The sequence below is a fragment of the Plecotus auritus genome, assembly GCF_963455305.1.
Source record: "Plecotus auritus genome assembly, chromosome: 4".
Classification (NCBI taxonomy): Eukaryota; Metazoa; Chordata; class Mammalia; order Chiroptera; family Vespertilionidae; genus Plecotus; species Plecotus auritus.
Window position 1 is genome coordinate 37915002 of NC_137775.1, and position 20413 is coordinate 37935414.

Below are 20413 nucleotides of genomic sequence, written 5' to 3' on the forward strand. Positions count from 1 at the left end.
AGCCATTGGTGGGGCTGGAGCTGAGAAACACTCATCCTGTCAGTGGTTCCTAGGCAGTCTGTCTGGTTCTTCATGGGTCCCCATACCCACAGTCTGTGGCCACAAGTGTTGGTTGTACTTCATGATCACATTTGTACTATCGATATTTGCAAAATGAACAAGAGTTCTCCTGTACTCATTTGGCAACATGGAAAACCAGAGATGGCAACATAATTTTCTTGCTCCCAGTTCACTTTGCTCATGCAAGTTGCCCATCCTGTGGTATTTGATCTGCACCCCATGCTCACCCTGCTGCAGTCTCCATTCCACTAAAACAGCCACATGCCAAATTAGAAAGTCCTCCTGCTTCCTAACATGCCCTTTCTTGGGTCCTCCTCCTCCACCTCTGTTAAAAGGTCTTGATTGACTAGCCCTCCCTCTCAACACTTCCCCAGTGGCTTTCACCCCCTTCTGAATTTCCTTCTCTTTCTTGCTCAGCTTTCAGTCTGCTTTGCTGGCTGCTCCTCCACTGTCTGCTTCAATTAATATTATTTCTTCTTTATTAAAGAGGCCCGGTGCACGAATTTGTGCACTAGTGGGGTCCCTCAGCCTGGCCTGTGGGATCAGGCCGAATCTGGCTCTCCAACATCCCCCTAGGGGTCCCAGATTGCGAGAGGGCACAGGCCAGGCCAAGGGACCCCACCAGTGCATGATCAGGGCCAGGGAGGGACACGGGACATTGGCCAGCCAGGGAGGGACCAGGGGAGGGCTCCAGGGTTTGTCCGGCCAATCTCACTCAGTTCTGACCAGCCAGACCCCAGCAGCAAGCTAACCTACCAGTCAGAGCATCTGCCCCTGGTGGTCAGTGCACATCATAGTGACTGGTCAACCGGTTGACTGTCTGCCCCCTGGTGGTCAGTGCATGTCATAGCGAGCAGTTGAATGGCCTTAGTATATCATTAGCATATTATGCTTTGATTGGTTGAACAGATGACCGGATGACTGGACACTTAGCATATTAAGCTTTTATTATATAGGATTACATGAACATATAGATATTTTTTAACTCAGACAATAACAAAGGTATATAAAGTTAAAAGATAGTTTTTATTTTATTTATTTATTTATTTATTACCATTGTCCTTTCCACTCCCCTTGCCAGAGGCAATTAATCATAGTTAACCTCTAGATGAGTCTCTTTTTCTAACCCTTTTCCATACAATCTGATCTGTTTGTTGTTGTTTAACATACATAAGATCATTTTGTAGATACTGCTTCTTGACCTGGAGATGACCCTGGTGAGTATAAACAGATCTTTACCTTTTCCATTTTATGATCCTCCAGCTTCTTAAATGTTGTTGTTTTCTAGCATAGCACATTGAATAAGTACAGTACTTGACAATGTTGTTTGTATGGTTGTGTGTGTGTGTTTTCCCTAAGACTCTAAGCTGGTAGAGACAGTGTCTTTTCATATTCCGCTATCTATAAAAGCACCCTCAGTACATACTCAGTGAGTGAATGGATGAATGTTGGTATTTTTGTCTACTCAATTAGATTGTTATAATTTATATTATACCTTAAGTTACACCATAGTTTAAATCCAAGCTAAAATGTCCTAAGCTCTATAGTAAATGTGGTGTTAGTTTAATTACTGTAAGGTGCAGTTAATCTATTTCTCAGGTCATTTCCTAATATTAATTTTTCTTCCTTCATTAAGATTACTATGCAAAAGAGAATTCTGTATACCGCTTGTTTTAGTTGGGAGAAGTATTGGTGGCTGGTTGTTTTTGTTTTGTGTTTTTTTAAAAAAAAAAAAATGTGTTTGGGCATTTTTCCAAGGCAGATAGTATTTTGTGTGCAATTCATTCTTGATAAAAGTATCAGTTATCTTTACAGAAAATATAAATGCATAATGGTTGTATAAACAGAATTGACTTAATACAACATCTCTTCAGTAGGAAAATAGTTGAGGTTTATGAAGTGAGCCTTGTATGATACAGTTTGAGCTCTGTTGCTGAGGTCAATTTGAGCATGCTGCTGCTCATAGCCCCGATTTAAGGAGAAACCAATGAAAACAGCTATCATCTGATCACTGTGGACTGTCATCCAAGCTTGTGTCACAACTGTGTAATGTTCCTGGGTTTGTGGGATGAAGAAAATAACACTTGGTGTTTGGAATTTATCCTTAAGCAGTTTTTGTCAGGGCTAGATGAGGTTCTTGCTCCTGAGTTGAAATGAGACTTTTAAATACTCTTAATAACTCTTTCTTCAGCAGACCCTCTGGAGGAGACACCAAGGGTGAGTGTGTGGAAATGATATTTTAATGTTTTAATTGTGTATTAAAAAGATGGGGGAGGTGAGACTAACCTATCATTAGTAATGAGCTGAAATCAGTTGGTCACTAACTGTCCATATCATGACATGAACTCATGCAGTTGGAGAAATAAGTAAACAACACAAATTAGAAAATAAAGAAGTAGGAAAATGGGAATGGAATAAAAGCTAAAAGCTCTGCAATGCATATGTGTCTGTTAAACTAATTAAAATTCTTCCCAAGGGGTTGCTGGAATGGCTAAAACTCAATTTAATCTGGGTAAGGTCTTGGGGACGGTGGTTCAAGTGCTGTTTTAAAAGAAAGGTTTAGAGGGGAAAGAATATTTAAATTCAGAATCCATGATCTAGTTGGAAATTCAAAGTGAATCCAGATAATAGGCTTTAAATACTAGAATAAGAGTTTGAATGACTTTGACAGGGAACAGAAATTAATTAAAATGAATGGACCCATACTGATATATTTGTATATGGTACTATCATTTACTGTCCCTTTGAGGATGTTATTGTTTTTTAATTTAATAAATCTTTATTGTTCAGATTATTACAATTGTTCCTCTTTTTCTCCCCCATAGCTCCCCTCCACCCGGTTCCCATCCCACCCTCTACCCTTACCTCCCCCGCACTGTCCTCATCCATAGGTGTACGTTTTTTGTCCAGTCTCTTCCCGCACCTCCTACATCCCTTTCCCCTCGAGAATTGTCAGTTCACTCCCTTTCTATGCCCCTGATTCTATTATATTCACCAGTTTATTCTGGTCATCAGATTTTTTATTCACTTGATTTTTAGATTCACTTGTTGATAGACATGTATTTGTTGTTCATAATTTTTATCTTTACCTTTTTCTTCTTCTTCCTCTTCTTAAAGAATACCTTTCAGCATTTCATATAATACTGGTTTGGTGGTGATGAACTCCTTTAGCTTTTTCTTATCTGTGAAGCTCTTTATCTGACCTTCAATTCTGAATGATAGATGGGTAGAGTAATCTTGGTTGTAGGTTCTTGCTATCCATCACTTTGAATATTTCTTGCCACTCCCGTCTGGCCTGCATAGTTTCTGTTGAGAAATCAGCTGACAGTCGTATGGGTGCTCCCTTGTAGGTAATTAACTGTTTTTCTCTTGCTGCTTTTAATATTATCTTTTTGTCTTTTGCTCTTGGCATTATAATTATGATGTGTCTTGATGTGGTCCTCTTTGGATTCCTTTTGTTTGGGGTTCTGTGCACTTCCTGGACTTGTAAGTCTATTTCTTTCACCAGGTGGGGGAAGTTTTCGGTCATCATTTCTTCAAATAGGTTTTCAGTATCTTGCTCTCTCTCTTCTTCTGGCACCCCCATAATTTGGAGGTTGGTACGCTTGAGGTTGTCCCAGAGGCTTCTTAACTATCTTCAAATTTTTGGATTCTTTTTTCTTTTTGCTTTTCTGGCTGAGTATTTTTCCTTCTTTGTATTTCAACTCTTTGACTTGATTCTTGCGGTCCTCTAGTCTGCTGTTAGGTCTCTGTATAATATTTTTGATTTCAGTCAGGGTATGTTTAATTTCTAGTTGGTCCTTTTTTATATCCTTGAGGGTCTCGCTAAATTTATCAGCCTTTTCTAGGAAATCCTTGAAAAACCTTATAACCATGGTTTTGAACTCTATATCCAGTCGTTTGTTTTCCTCCATTTCTTTCATTTGTGATCTGTTTCTTTGTCTCCGCATTTTTGCTGCTTCCCTGAGTTGGTAGAGTAGCTTTGTGTGGTAGGTGTCCTCTAGGGCACAGTGGCTCAGCCTCCCCAGTTACCTGAGGTGGACACTCTTGTTGCACCCCTTTATGGACTGTGTGCTCAGCCTTGTTGTAGTTAAATCTTGATTGTTGTTGGTATCACTGGGAGGACTTGACCTCCAGGCCAATTGGCTGTGAGGATCAGCTGTGTCTACGCTGGGAGAACGTCTGTGCTGGAGACACTCTTATGAGACAAGACTTGCAAAATTGCAAAAGCCTCTGTGCTCAGCTTGGATGGGGCGGAGTTTCAGGGCGGAGCAGACAGCCTTGGTTTCCTGTCAGCCCTGCCCTAATAGGCCCCTATGTCTCAGTAATCGCTGCAAGCACCTCTGAGAGAAAGCCGCCCTCAAGTTTTGCCCGCTGCCAAACAGTCCAGTTTCTCCCCAAATGAGTCGGGGTTCACAGAAACTTGCCCGGAACTGGAGTTCAGCGCAGTTGGGAGCTTCCGTCTCCCTCCCACTTTAGAAAGCCAGCCACGCACTCAGCCGCCCGTGCATTCAGCAGTCAGTCCTCTCTGCGCGCACGCGTTTCCAGACCTCTGCCTTCCACAGCTCCTGAGTCTCAGTGTGCTTTCTCTTTTCCTGACAGTCCAGATTCCCCCCGAATGAGTCTGGTTTCCCAGCGTGTTGCCCGGGAGTGGAGTTCAGTGCAGTCGGGAGCTTCCTTCTCCCTCCCGCTTTAGAAAGCCAGCCGCGCACTCAGCCGCCCATGCACACAGCCGCCCATCCTCTCCACGTGCGAGTCTCCATACCTCAGCCTTTTGCAGCTCCTCTGAGTCTCAATGTGCTTTCCTCTTTTCTTCTAGTTGTAGAATTTCCACTCAGCCAGCTTTCCTGTGGTTCTGAGTGGTGTCTGTTTTGTCTTTTAGTTGTAGTTTTGATATTGTTGTGCGAGGCAGCAGTTTAGGTGTTTACCTATGCCGCCATCTTGGTCGATGTTATTTTTTCTGTATTAAATCTTGATGAGCTATAAGCCTTTGTGAAGACCAAATCTCCAGGGATGATGGTGGCAACCTACCTGGATGCAGGAGATGAGAAAGGAGAGATGAGTCAAGACTCATTCTGAGTGTCTGGGCCTGGGAGGATATCTGTGCCTCTGACTAAAATGATCAAACAGAGAGGTGCAATTTGGGCAGAATATGATCAAAGATAGCCAAGACTCGGGGACAACTTTGACAGTGTTAAACTCTTGAGAACAAGGGAGGTTAACTTGGTGGTGAACTTTACAAGAACACTTTTGTCGCCTGGTGAGTTTGAGAGCCAGAATCCTGGTAGGGAGTTGTGGAGTGGTCCGAGAGGGACAGAGTTAGGCAAGAGAGGGAGCTGATGGACGAAAGGTAAAAGCAAGGGAAAGAAGTAACTGACAGGGAAAAAATGAGTATCAAATGATATTTGTAAAGCATGGAGCTGCCACGATGCTACAATTTAGAGAAACAGGAGCATGACAGCATGAGATCATGTTTTGTACTGTTTATTTGCAGTTTGTTGAGTTTTATATCCCTCAGGAAATAGCTGTGGCTCAGATACAGACAGCTCTGGGTAGACGAGGCACATGACAGTAACATCAGGGAAAACTAGTCATCAGTGGCCGCAGCCAGGCGAAAGATCAAGTACTCGGAACCAGGATGAACCCGGGCTCCTCAGATGGGCCATGGTCTGGGCTCCTTTTTCGGGAGGCATGTGGGCATTGAACAATACACACCCTAGGCTGGCCAAGCATCTTGTAAATGAGTGGTACAGCATCCAACAAACATGATTACAAACTGTCACCACCACTGAAAACACAACTCGAAGCTCATCCCCAGTAGGGTTGTCTTCATATACAGGGGTGGAAAAAGTACGTTTCCAGTTGTGAGCATGTGAAACACAGAGTTTATTATTGTATTATTTATTAATTATTATATTATTATATTATTTATGTGTATTACAACTGTAATCTACTTTTGCCCACCCCTTAATAATGGCGCCTTTTTAGAGGGTTCACAACATTAAAGCCATAATTAGCTTGATCGGGTCAGCCAGCCGCTCTCATGCATGAGATATTTAAAATGCTTTGCATGTTGGGTGGGTGCTGTTGCTGTCCTCAGAGCCCCCCTGAATTCATATTGAACCTAAGAATTGCAAGGAGGAAAGTAACAGATGTATGTCTTATTCCAGCGTTCTGTCTCTTCTCTCAGCCCTCCATCTTGCTCTCACTCTGTACATGATTATTTTGGGAAAAGTACTACAATACCAAAATATGTAGCTTATTTTTGAGTTGATGAACCCGTGCATTGGCATGGCATGAGATAAATTTCACCAAATTTCTGTAATTCAGATAAATGGCATCCAGAGGAGGCAGCTTGTCAGTCATCAGCTCATATGTGCTCTCTCTGCCATTCTCACGGTTGGCTGATTCTTCAGAGTACATGTGCGTAAATGTAACGTTTGTTGGCCCTGACTCCTGCTTTCAGAGGCTGGCCAGAATCGCAGCCCAGCACTGTTGTAAGCAGACAGTGCTTCTCTTGCTTGAATCCAAAGAGAGACACTTTGTCATTTGTTTATAGGGGATGCTTGTATTTTCTCCTGGATTGAAAAGGAAAATTACCAGGAACCATTTGTCATTAATATAAGCTGTCCACTTTTAAACTCAACTCAGCATTCAAAAAAGCAGTGTTTCTTTACCAAATAAGTTGAGGTCTTTGTGCATGGAGCTGACAGATGGAGTCCAATGCTGGTGAATGCACTTGGATGCACACAGCCCAGGAGAGCATCCTTGGGCTATGAGGGTCAGCCAGAAAGTTAACAAGGCTGGGTTCAGAAGGGTCCTGGACAGAGAACGTCAAAATAGTGAACTGTCATGCACTCACATTCTTTCTTCAGTGTAATGGGTACCAAGGCATTGATTATAAGTGTTTTAAAACAGATGTGCCTCGTGTCCCGTCTGTGTTGGGCATGTTATAGGAGTAAGTGACAAAAAAAAAGAGAACTTATAGCACAGCAATATTTGAAAAATCAACAGTAAAGTAATTGTCTTAAATATTATCCTCTCTATACCTTGAGTGGTTGGGATAAAAATTTTAAGAATAGGATTCTTCTCAACCAAATAGAAACTATATAGCTATTATTTCTCTAAAACCAAATAATACAAAAATATAAAAAGTGAAAAATTTCCAAATCCCACCTATACTATCTTACCAAACACCTACACAGGTATATACACAGGTAGACATACACACAATTTTATGCAAATGAGATTGTACTATATAGGCCAGTCTGTGAATCTGTTTCGATCACTTAATGAAATGAGAATGAGCTCTTTTCTATGTTTTTGAAAATAACTTACATCAGAAATGTTAATGCCAACATAAAATTCAGTTGTATACCTCTATCTTTTCAATTTATTAATTGTACCATTCATTCGCCAGATATTTATATTTAGTCTTACATGTAGTATACTCTATGCTAAATTGTGGAGATACAGCTGCAAACTCCCCTGCCAGTGGATATTTAGATCATTACTGGTTTTACATTATAAGCAGTACTGCATTGAGCACCTGACACTGCAACATGTATCTTTATATACTTAATTTTCTCCTTAAAATAAGTCCCTAGGAGGAGAATTGGCTGGTCAGTGAGGAGAACTGGCTGGTCAAAATTTGCACATTTTGAAATTTGATCCATATTTAATGCCTAACCACTCTCTAGTAAAAGTTTTCAATTAGGCCAGTTTTTCAATACTCTTATGGTACTGCTTTTCAATTGGTTATCATCTTTGTCCAAATTATAGGTGAAAAATGATGCTCAACTATTTTAACTTAGATTTCTTTGATTGGTAGTGTACTTGGTTGGGAATTTTAACCAGTAAGAAGTCGAGGCTTCAATATCATCTGGAGTACCATTTTCTTTGAGACCTAATTTTATCCTTCTCAAAAGGGAAGACTCTCTTTTTTTTTTTTTTTTTTTTTTTATACTTTCTTCTTCAGGGTCAGGTTAGAATCAGCGAGGGGTTGTCTGTTATAGATAACTGAGAAGAAGTTGTGTAAATAGGATTAGTGCTTTAAGCCTAGTGTGTTGGTTTTATCATATAAGATTTGATTAAATTCCTTTTATTTTCAAATAAATAAATACCATAAATTTTGAAAATATAAAAAGAAATCATAGAGGCATGTAAGGTGTATGTAACAAAAATCTTAAACATAAATGCCTACAGGTAGATCTCCTTGGTTTAGCTCTTCACCTGGCTATGGAACATTTTAATTTATTTTTAAGGTGTTTTTTTCTGGCCACAAATGAAATTCAGTTGTAATAGAATGATTATGAGACAGACATGTCTGAGTTCAAGTCCCTACCCCTCAAATATGAATTGCCTTGGTCTCCACTTCCACATGTGCAGAGGTAATAATGCTGTCTACCTCCTGGAGCAGTGAGAATTCTGTGAGAAAATTAAAGCGTCCTGCATACTGCCTGTTACGTAATATGTGCGCAATAAATACAAAATTTATTATTGTAGGAAGCTAATTAGCAAAATTAGAAATACTAAGAAAAGGTTATAACTTCTTTGCTGAAATTCTACCATGTAGAGATGACCCATTGTCTCTGGTTTGGGGACTATTTTATTCTAGTATTTTTTTCCACCAGATACATATTTTAGCATACTAAAACTGTACAACATGTTGAATTTCAGCAAATGGGAGCACTTAATTATTCAACAATGAGAGAGAGTGGTTACCCAGATTTATTTTTTATACTGGTTTAATGGAGAATTTTGTTAGGTGTTAATGTTTATTTGTAATAAATTTTTTATTAGAATGAACATTAGGTTTAATTGAAAGACATTTTGGACAATTAAAACCATAAATTTTTCGTTCCTCCTAATCCAGTGTGCAAGTCTGCTTCTTATGCAAATAAAAACAACATGATGGTTTTCTCTGTTATTTGATAAGGTGTTTAAACAGTTTACAGACTGCAGGAGGCACGGCTCTGGCTACACTGCTTCCGTTCCCAGACAGCAAGGTGATCTTGCCCTGACCGAATGTGGCCTGAGTCATTCTCAATTTTCTAAGTGTCATTCCGAGATAGTTGTGTTACTGAATAGTATCGAAATCAACTTGGTTTATTAAATTCTGTTAGGGCAGGCCAACTCTTCAAAGAAGACTCATGGTAAATCTTTTTAAAGCTCATACATACATACATACACACACACATGCAAAACTGTGAACTCACTAATTTACCTACCTTGCATGTTGAGATTGTCCAGGAATTTATGTCATATATTTTCTGAAAGTAGGGAACTCAGATATTCTCAGCACTCATATATTTAGCAGTCAAATCCTGGCTTATATTTCTGCCACCTAGTATTTGAGTGTATTCATTTTAGTTGGAAAAATTGTCTCTATTTTATTGCCATTTTTTCTTTTTTTTTTGTTTTTGTTTTGTTATAAAAAAAGTTGGGATTGTTTTGAAGGCTCAGACCAAATAGATATTTTTTAAATATTTATTTTGTTTAGCATTAATCTTTGAGTATATTTTTGTCACTGAGTGAAATTCATAATTTAGGTTTCTGTTTTCTTATTTTAATTCTTCACATAGTACACATTTTTATGTACTATGTATATTCAGTTTTGCATAAAGATTTTATATACTATGTATACACAGATTTTTGCATGAATTTTTTTCCATTTCGGGTTCTTAATTATTTTCAACCTTTAGTTTAAAGGGAAAATAAAAATTTACCTGCATTAAATTCACAGTTCTAGTTATATGTTTGCCCTTCTCCTGGAAATTCCAAAAGCTTGCAATGAGAAAAAATATTTTCATGTTTCAGTGTTACTTTGTTTTGTTTTTCTTTAGAGTCTGGACAATGGAATGTGGCTGTGTCATTCTCCTTCCCACTTTTGTCTTTAGAAACAAAACTTAATTCATAAAACCAAATTCATTTCTGAAAGCTTACGCAATAGTTAGGATTTGTTTTCTCCCCACCATTTTGACCTGTTTATAAAGTGTTTAATAAGAACAGGGTTGAAAAACATTGTTGGAGTGCCATATTTCCCCTTAGTTTTTAAATTCCTCCAGAGCCAACATTATGCTTTCTCTTTACCGTTAACATAAATCAAGATGGCATTGAGGCACTCTCATGTTGGGATGTAAAGAGAAGTGAAGGTTTGCTGGTGCTGCTTCCAGGTCAGCCTGCACGCTCTCCTTCAGCTCAGAGAAGAAGGTCTATCTGTCTCCCTCAAGTGTCTTGGCACCTCTGTGCTTTCACATAGCAAGCTTGGCAGAGCTGCTGTGGGAACTTAGAAGTATCCAGGTCTCCCTTTCCATCCCCAACCCATGTTCCAGTTTCAGTAGCACCTCTTTGATGACACTCTGGCTTCCATGCAAATTCCGTTACCACACAGTGAAGATCTGTGTAATAGCTAAGGTTCATTGAGTCCTTACCATATACCAAGATCTTTACTGTTTCAACTGACACTTCCTGACATTCTGTGAGACAGGTAGTATTATCTCCATTCTGTAGATGAGTAAATGGAGACCTAGAGAGGCAAGATAGCTGATTCAAGACCTGCTGTTACATTATGGTAGAGGGGTTTGTCAGTCCAGAGCACTATCTCTGACCACTGCACTTATTACCTCTTCTTTCTTCCAAACAAATTCTGAGAGTCAGAATTCAGCATCCTGAAACATAGTTTGTAAATGGACTTACTAACACAGTGTGATTATTCTTTCAAAGTTGCATTTCACAAACCAGGTGATAGCTCATGCTGTTTTAGAGTTTTCTTTACATCGGTGGCTCTCTGGGCGTGTATATAATATCTATGTAAAGTTGCTGCTATTAGGCTTTGGGAAAAATCCTTCCAGGTTAAGTGAGGAGGCTCCTTGAACTCTTTCAAATCACTAAACTCAGATAATCACAAATCTAGAATTTTTAATATTGTAAACTGTTTAATGTTGAAAACACAAATAATTTCCAAAAAATACAGTTGAATTTGTGTTTTCAACATTAAATTGCTTGCAAAATATTCTTTGCTTTTAGAACATAATTGTACTTGAAGGCAGTTAGTTATCCCAGGATTTAGAACATACTATATGCTCAGTGAATAGTTGTATCATGAATGAATTACATTATTTACATAATTTTAAGAAACTAAAAAAAAAGAGCAATGAGCAATCTCAATGTGTGTATGAGGCCAACAGTCATATGTAATGTATACCCAATACTTTATAGAGGGTGTGACCAGCTCCATAAAAACATTTAGTATAATCATAATAACTTTTAGCTAAAAAACTTCATATTTTAGACATGAGTTAATACCACTCTGAAGAAGATGAGTGACACACGCCTCATTTATAGATGAAGAATTTGTGGCTGAGACTGGTGAAGTGTGACTAACTGAAGATTGAATAACTTCAGTGGTAGGAGACTTGTCTCCGGCCCCATTCTGTGCCCTTGACCTGCTCTTTGACCTTTGGAAAGCTGTGTGGCCTCCTACTGTCCAGCACTCCCCACCCCCAATAAAAAGCATTGTAAATTTAATTACCCACTTTAAAGGAAATGTAATAATTTAGCTGTTTAAGCATATTTGGTTCCTAAGTATACAACTAAAGTATTTCCAGCCATTTGGCCCCAAATGGTTTTTTCTCTTCACAGCTCCACAAAGTGCACACTAAGCAGATGGTGCAGACAAGCACATGGTTTATTTACAGCCAGTACAGTAGACGGAGGCATATGTGTTAAGCCCTCTTCTGCCAGCTCCATGGGAGCCATTAACACACCCACTTAGGTGAAAGAGTCTCAGGGTTCTGCTGTGGGCATTTCTCTTTGCTCCCCTGAAGCATCACCATCTGCCCTGCCTCCTCTCCGAGGCCCTGGCACCCACCCCTCCTACCCAGTCAGTCATGGCCTGTTCTTCAAAATTCCCTTTGTTCGCTTTGATACAGTGCTGAGAGCAGCTGCTCTCCGTTTTTCACTAAAACCAGTTCAACTCTAAGCCTATTGACTTCCACCCAAGGCTGCTCTTGGGCCAAGTTCAGTCCCAGAGAGTTTCACAGGCATGTTTGAGCACCTTCCACACCTCAAGTTGGGGCTTGGGTGCAGAGGTCTTGGGACATGATCCCTGGGAACTGGCACATATGTTTCTTCCTTTGTGCTCTAGTTTCAAGGCTACAGCTTCTGCTGTCACCTGCGATGCCTGGAGAGCCAGCAGGTATCAGGCAGTAAGGCTTCATGCATCAGATGGACCAAACACCAGCCTCTACTTTCTGCACCACTCACAAAGGAATTACGTACATGCATTTCTTTCTCAAATGTTCTCCCTCGGTGAATAATATGCATTATGTATTTACTAGAGGCCCTATGCACGAAGATTCGTGCAAGAATGGGCCTTCCTTCCCCTGGTTGCTGGCACTGCCTTCGCTCTGGCTGGAGTCACCTTTCCACCTTCCCACACTGCCCAGAGGCCCAGAGCGGCTGGGGTGGTGCAGAATGCCTGCGTCGTCGCCATGGTGACAACACAAGCGTCCCACCCCGCCCCCCACCACTCGGCGCCTGCGTATGCAAATTAACCCACCATCTTTGTTGGGTTAATTTGCATACTCACTCCTGATTGGCTGGTGGGCGTCGCAAAGGTATGGTCAATTAGCATGTTACTCTTTTATTAGTGTAAATAGAGCAGTCATTCAGAAATGTTCTACCCAAAATGTCTTTTGGGAAGCAGAAGGTTTTGTGGATACCTAGTCCAGCTATTTCTGCTTATTACTCCCCCAAATTAAAAAATAAAAAAAGGCATTGCTATCAGTTTAGCAACCCACAACTTAACTGGTAATCGCCTCCCCATTTTTTAATTTCCAAATCCTAGCAGAATTTATCTGATTGGTTTAATGTTTCTTTTTAAGCCAAACCAGACAATTTGTAGGTACCTAGCCAGCATTTGGGGTGGCCCTCCTTTGGGTCAGTTGTTCACTCCTGTCCAATCATATGTTGCTGGATAAGTTCTGGTCACATGGCTTGTTGCTGAGCTGTTGGCAGGACAGATTCCAAGCAAAGGGAACAGACACCTAAAAACATGTATAATACAGATATGATTTGGAAGACCCTAAAACATAAATACATATTTTGCCCTTTCTCCTCAAATAAGTCTCTTTGTGAAACTGGAGTCTCAGAAGCATCTTGACCCATTTTGTCTAATGTTTGTTATACTTACATTTATAGGTCCAAATCCTATGTTGTATGAATCTTCTACCCCTAAAAGCAGCTATCTCTTATGGCATGTTTAAAACCATTCCATTTGAGTATAAACTTTAGGACTTGAATAAAATTAAAGTCTGTTTACTTCCTATAATTCTAGCAGCTAAGTAAAAATATTTCACATACAGTATAAAATAGCATGCCTCTACCTTATGTGACTAAAATGAGAATTAGCAAATTCTGACTGCTTGCCCATCTAGCAAGGGCAGAAGGCTGACGACTCTGTGTTTGCCGCGTACATCAGCTGTTGCTGGGCAAGGTCTGCTTCCTGTGCCAGGCAACTCTGATTATTCTTTTGTAAACGCACTTTTATTCATTGAGGGGCAGTTGCTTACCAGTGTATCATATAACTATATAGTGAACGGAGAACAATAGATACATTGTGGGTATATTTTTAAAACAAGTAAACAGCAGACAGTGCATAGGAAAAGGGCCCAGCCCCAGAAAGAGGTCTGCTGATTTGTGGCATTTAGCAGAACAAGCATAAGTAAGGGCTCAGAAGCACAGAAGGCTTTGTTTCAAACACGTCTTTCTGGAATGGGCTGGGCAGCATTAGTTTCCAGCTCTGCCCACTGGGTGGGTTAGGGTGGTGGGAATATAGGGAGCAGGGACATGCAGGTGCGCATGGAAGTGGGTGCAAGTGAGCGCACCCAAGCACTCCGCTTCCTCACTCGCATGTTTGTAAGAAGAAAACAGTCACCATACCTTGATTGATTTTGTGTTTCCTGAGGCCTTGACTTGAACGGAACATGATTATAAGTGTAAATTTTTCAAGAGGATAGAATTTGGGGTGACTTGAGATGAAAGAGGGCTGAACTAAAATGTCTAAGAGATTTACAGTTCATGTAGGAGGCGACTGTTGACAGTGTTTTCCCAGATCAGTACACAGAATATGCAGTATTTTTACTAGACTGACATGAAAAGGATTCATGTACCGTGACAGATTGCCTTTGTAATTTATTCTGCCTGGACGGCCCTAAACACTCTCAATGAAGGGCTCCTGTAAAGGTTTTTCTCTCCACATCTCGGTGACTGCCAACTGCCCCCTCGTTAGACCTGATGAAAGTACAGCATTTAGTTTATCTTCCCCTCACTTCATTATTTATATTCTCCCAGGTTTTCATCCTACATAGTATAGTGTATATAAATCTTTAGACCTTAATTTTAATAATGTATCACAAGCATCTCTGTTATTCTATGAACAAGATAGGATTCAGATTAAAAGCAATTTGACTAAATTTTTTTTTATACTCTTTGCGCTGCCACTTTCAGAAGAGCTACTACCTTCAATGAAAAAAATCTTTATTTACAAGGCAATAAAATTAGTCATTATTGCCTATTTGAAAGCAATTGGAACTAAAACCTAGGTTTCTCTGACTAATGAGGTATACTTAGCATTAGATCAATGCTTTCCAAACTTTAATCATTTGTATACCACCTGTACGATTTTCACCATATTTATGTGCCACCTATGTTATTTGTATATTTCCCTAAAATTGATTTTTTGTTCTAAACCAAATTTGTTTTTTTAGAGAAACTTTATATGACCTCCTCAAGTAGTAAACCAGTATCACTTGATATAAATACATGAGAATCATTACAACATATACGTAAAAAGAAGAGTGTTACCACCTGTAATAGACTCCGGCCCAAGGCTGCCCCTCTCTAATGAAGAAGGGTGTTAGCAGGTGTTAAAGAGAGGGCTTTTGCAGACATGCGACATCCAGCTGAGTTGTGTTTGAGAGGCTTGAAAAGTATTAAGAAAGGGGTAAGGTGCTCATTTTATAATTCTGCCTTGTGTGTCTGAAATCACCTGGGGCATCCGTGGAGGCCCACACCGCTGCCCCACATGGAGAGCCAACGTGGCCGACCAGAGAGCCCAGGAAACCGCTGCTTTGAAATGGGTGGACCCCTGAGCCAGACGGGTAGAGTTTAAAGTCAGTTACTGGGCACCCACTGCAGGTGACCATAGAGTAGAGCATGGTGATCAAACATAATGCCTCCTGAGAATTTCTTAAATTTAGTGGAACTAACACTAGTTGGTAGAAGTTGAAAGATGGAATAAATCCATCCCTCAACCCATTTGTTTCAGACCACCTGACGGCACATTGTGCATTTGATTGTCTGCTAATATGGAGGTAAAACCTAATTGGAGAGTCAAGTATTTTATCAAGAAAAAGTAAGGGTCACTTCTGCTGTAAGGCTATATGAGTGCATGCAATTAAAGCTAAATGTTTTTTCCACTTTAAAAATCTGAGATTTTTTTTATGTCGTATAGTTATTTTTGCTTCTTTTAGAAAAAAGATAGTGACAGGGCACTTCACTAACCCTGATGACCACTAGCAGTAGCCCTATTGAGTTTAACATAAAAGACCGCAGGCTAAAGTAAAACGCCGTGTCTTTCATGGAAGTGGTGTTCAGTAAATATTTGATAAGTACATTTGTGAGTTTGTTTTTGAAAGACTTCCTTGGGTAAAGTTGTACCCTTTCTGTAGTTACCTGTACCACCAGATGCTTTCATGAGTGGGCGTGGCAGGTGCCTCATCATTTGCATGTGGAATGCTGCTGTCTGTAGTGAAGGTGAAGGTTTGACACTCACTGGTATAGTTTCTTTAGAGATATTGTACCAGGCATCTTCCCTTTGGTCCTCTGGCTCCAAATACTCTTCACCCTTCTTTGCTTTGCTCTGATCCCAGAAACCTGACTTCTGTGCTCTGCCTCTGTGGGCCCCTCTGCCTCTGGTTTCTAGGCAGATTCAGCAAGGGGAGTGCCCACAGATTGGAGGGAGAGAGAGTGAGGTTAGGATACTGTTCCCTCCAGGGTCTCTCAGACTGGCCGTGGCCCTTAAGTGATGGTCATAGCTCCTGTCTGGCAGTGATACCCAACAGCGCTCTGTCCCAGGGTCAGGTATCCATCCCTCACCTCCCTTTGTCGGGCCTTAGGGCGGGAAGAACCTGCCCTACCCATATCCCCCTCATTATTAGCCCAGAGGACTGCACTAAGCCTTGTGGTTTTTCTATGCCCTGCCCACCTCTTTGCAAATAGCCCCTTTTTAAAATTCCCTTCAAGTTATAATAATCGGCGAGCCCTGTTTCCTGCTGGTACCTTGATTGATAAAAGGTGCATATGCAGGTTTCTTTGCAACACAGCAAAGCTGACTGGTTCCAGATGGACTGACTTCTGACTTCAGCTATAATAGCAATGTTTTCTATACCAGTCTGGTTCCCAAATTTAGGGGTGCTTCAAGATTACCTGGGGAGGTTGTGAAAATGTGGGTCCTGGGCCCCACCCCTCTACCTACTAACTTAGAGGTACAGAGGACAGTTCTAAGGCCCTTGCAATGACTGATCTTTTGTCGTTCATTAAACACAGAATATAATTCATACTACCCCAAGCCCAGATAGCCTTCTGAACAGATAACTAGTTAAAGGACACTGGACCCCTATCTTTTGTGCCATGATTTATTGTTACCTGGGGGATGAGTGAGCAAATGAGTGAAATACTTAAGATTTTAAGTAAGAATTCTCCTAAAAATCCTATATAATAAGAGAGGATTTGCTAATTATCCATTATGCCGTGAGGCGTAACAACCAACTGCGTAATGACCGCATCAGGGATCTGCAGGAGGGTGGGGCAGTGAACTACAAGCTACAGGAGGGGGCAGGGCAGCAAGCTATGAGGAGGGAGGAGGGAGGGAGGGGGCAGGGGGAACTACAAGAGGGAGGCGCAGTGGGCGGAGAGCTACAGGAGGGCAGCAGAGAGCTACTGGCAGAGAGCTACTGGCACACAGATTCATGTGCAGGGCTACTAGTTACAATATAATGAGATAAAACTAATCTGAAATAGGTAATAACTGCTCTTTCAACTCCTTGTTAACTCATGCATTATTGGGAGTGACCAGACTCCTCCTGACTCACTATGCAAGATTTGGAAGAGAAGAGATGGTTCCCTGTTATCCAGGAGGGAAGCCCAGTGTCTGATAATTTGATAATTTGCCATAGAGTTCCTCATTATCATCTATTAAGAAAAAAAATCTTTTTGACTATCAAAGTATAACTCAGGATATGAAATGTAGTTATCTAAATACTGGACACTGTTTTTCCTGCCAAAAACAGTTATAAATAATTCCTATCCTATATAATAAAGAGCTAATATGCTCATTAGACCAGACGGCGGAACGACCTTCCGGAACGACCTTCCAGAACAACCAGTGGGCAGGGGGCAGGGCCACAGGGGCCGAGGGGCTTCGAGGGCCAAGCCCCTTGCACAAATTTCGTGCATCGGGCCTCTAGTGCTAAAATGAATGCCTTTAGCAGAGCCCCTGTTATAAGCCCATAAAATATTTAGTCCATCCCTGTCAGTGACCACAGTCTGTAAAAACAACAGCATTCCAGTCTCCCAAGGGGAAAGTGAAATCAGTGCTCAAAGCCTTGAATGAAACAGGGTATGGTAGACAGTGGGCATGAGATCAAATTCTGCTTGGACCAAGAGGCCCATTTCTTGAGGACTACATAGATTGTAAAGCTCTTGGGAAGTGATTCTCAGAGGGTGTTACTCCCTGCCCCTCCCCCCCCGCCCTGCCCCCACCAGAACTGTTATTATCTTAAAAAATTCACATCTCTGATCTCACAGTAGTTACAAGATATAAAGATAATTGGAAGGTGTATTCTGCTGAGTTAGTAGAGTACACCCCAGGGGCCTCCAGCTACCCTGCAATGGCTGTTGCAAAATTACAAAACAGAATTTCTCAATCCGAAGTTAATAGTAATTCATCTCACCTTGACTAGTGTGAGCCAGAACATGTGGCCATTTTGTCTTCCCAAAAGGTTGAGTGAGGGTCACTCTGATGAGGGCTAATTGCTTGAAAAGGAGAGTAAACAATCTGTTATATAACATTTTGCCATTTTATTCATTTTAAGCCTTTTTTCTTTTAATGCTTTGGTGAAGTGCTTTTAGCTGATGGGCAGTGAACATTAAGATAAAAGGTCATCTTGGATAGATGTCCTTCCCAGGAGGGCAGAGCTGGGCCTGAGGGGAATCCAGCTGTGACCCAGTTGCAAGTGCCTGAGTAATTCTGATTGAAGTGTGTCCCACCATCTCAAACCAACCCCTCTCCTCCTCCCGGTTCGCTTTCAGAACCACCTAGACTGATCTGCCCTGTAAAGATAGAGGTGGTTCTTAATGGTCCCTAGAGATATTTTGCCCAGCATTCAGGATTCAAGGGGTACAAGCTTATGCAATTGTGTTTCATCTCTGAACACAAGGTGCTCAATAGTTCCGTCTGGCCTTGTGTTTTCCAGTCTAAATCAAGATGCTGGAGCTGGGGGACCCTCGGAACTGCACTGTTGTAGAGTGATGACCAGTTCACAGGTAGACACCCACTTCCTACTCCACCTATGCCACTTCCTCCTTTCACTTGCCCCTTTTCCATGAGTCTTCTGCTACTGTGGGAGCTGATGTTGTGGGCGAAGAAGAAGATGAAAGGAAAAGCAGAAACACTTTAGAGAAACTGTCATGAGAGCCAGCTCCTACCCCCACCCCCACAATGCTTTTCTTTCACACACAGCCTACTTGTTTTTCACTTCAATTTTTTGATGGCCTACAATTCGGGCATTTTAATTTGAGGGTATAAATGACCTTTAAAAAAAAAAGCAGTAGCTTCAGAGGAGGTGCATGACTCATTAACCTCGTACAGTGGCACATGTATATGAATTAATTCCATCAAATTGATTAGCCCAGGGAATGGGGCTGTGATTGGAAAAGTGGTCAGTAGACAATTTGGGCACCTCTCCAAGGGGATCCAGGCAGGATATGTGGTGATATGAAGCCAATAGGAGGACTCGAAAGGGGGTGATCCTAGGAGGGGAGAGAGTCTAAGGAGAAATAAACTTGAACCATAGGGCTTTTGTTCCTAGGGCCCAGGAGTCATGCCAGTGGTGGTTTTATTCTGTATAAGTTTAGTATGGCAGCCTGGTACCTACCACCATCAACAGCAGCATCTACATGTGCCAGATTTAGCAAATTACAAAAACCAGGATACTCAATAAAATTTGTATTTCAGATAAGTAATAAACAAGTTTTATTATAAGTATGTTCCAAATTGTTTGTCCAACATTCAAATTTAACTGGACCTCCTGAATTTTATCTGGCAGCTTTGAGAGTGGCTAAGCTCCTGACCTTCGCAGTTCTGGAGAAAAATCTTGTTTGCCCGACTCTGGTGACGGGAAAGCCAAGGCTGAAGGGTTGTGGTTTTCAGCCTCTTGGTGAAAAAGCCTCCAGAGCTAGTATTCCTAAGCCCTGAACCATCCATGGAGAATTCACCAAAGGACCAAACAGCGAGCTGTAAACACGTGCACTTTGGGCCACCTGGTGTTTATTGTGGATGGCAAGAAGGGTCCTAGAAGGAGGTGAGACTGGGGGAAGAGGATCCACACTGGCCCTCCCAAAGGCACGGGGAGTTCAGAGGCTGAAGCAGGCTGGCAGAGACTCCAGGAAATGAACCCTCAGTGTGGTTAGAGCAGAGGCCTGGAAGGAACCTAACAGTCACCTGGCCTACCTTTTTTATTTTATGAGAAAATCGAGATCTAATGAGGTAAAATGACTACTCAAGTCACAGAAAAAAATCATCAGTGAAGCCTGTAGACAATCGGGTTTCTTAAGTCTTCACTGAGTTCTTTCCACTACATGGTGCTGACACAGCAGATTCTTATTCGAGCCTCCAAGTTTCCACCCAATCCTACTTTATATACACAGTACCCACTTAGGCTAACTTTGTGGGAAGGACCCCGTTCTGCTTATGAGTCAGTCACCACCCTCATTTTCTTTTCTGTTGATGTAAGAACAACCTAGGTAGTCCCTGGTTACCAAGCGTTATGTTTTATGTCCCACTTCACAGAGCCAAAAAAATCCAGATTTTGCCATTCATTGTATTACATGCTATTTGGGGCAGTTAGGTATGTTTCCAAAATCTGGCTACTCAGTAGAAAGAAAGAAATGCCTAAAGCTGTGCTTCCTCCTGTCTTAAAAATATATATCGGGTTTTTCAATGTAGCATTCCATTTCTATAGTCAACAGCCGTCTGCTAATAATCGCCCAGAGTTCTGGTGTCCAGTAG

General features: G+C 41.2%; 1 protein-coding gene across 8 annotated transcripts in view; it reads left to right on the forward strand.

Annotated features, from left to right (window-relative positions):
• Positions 1-20413, forward strand: part of FYN (FYN proto-oncogene, Src family tyrosine kinase) — a 210837-nt gene that overhangs the window by 56682 nt on the left and 133742 nt on the right. For 3 of the 8 annotated variants that reach the window (XM_080665745.1, XM_080665742.1, XM_080665746.1), the window contains exon 3: positions 18600-18669. The exons of the other annotated variants lie outside the window; for them this stretch is intronic. The gene's annotated coding sequence lies outside the window, so the exon portion shown is untranslated. The remainder of the gene's footprint in view (positions 1-18599; positions 18670-20413) is intronic. 8 annotated transcript variants of the gene reach the window in all.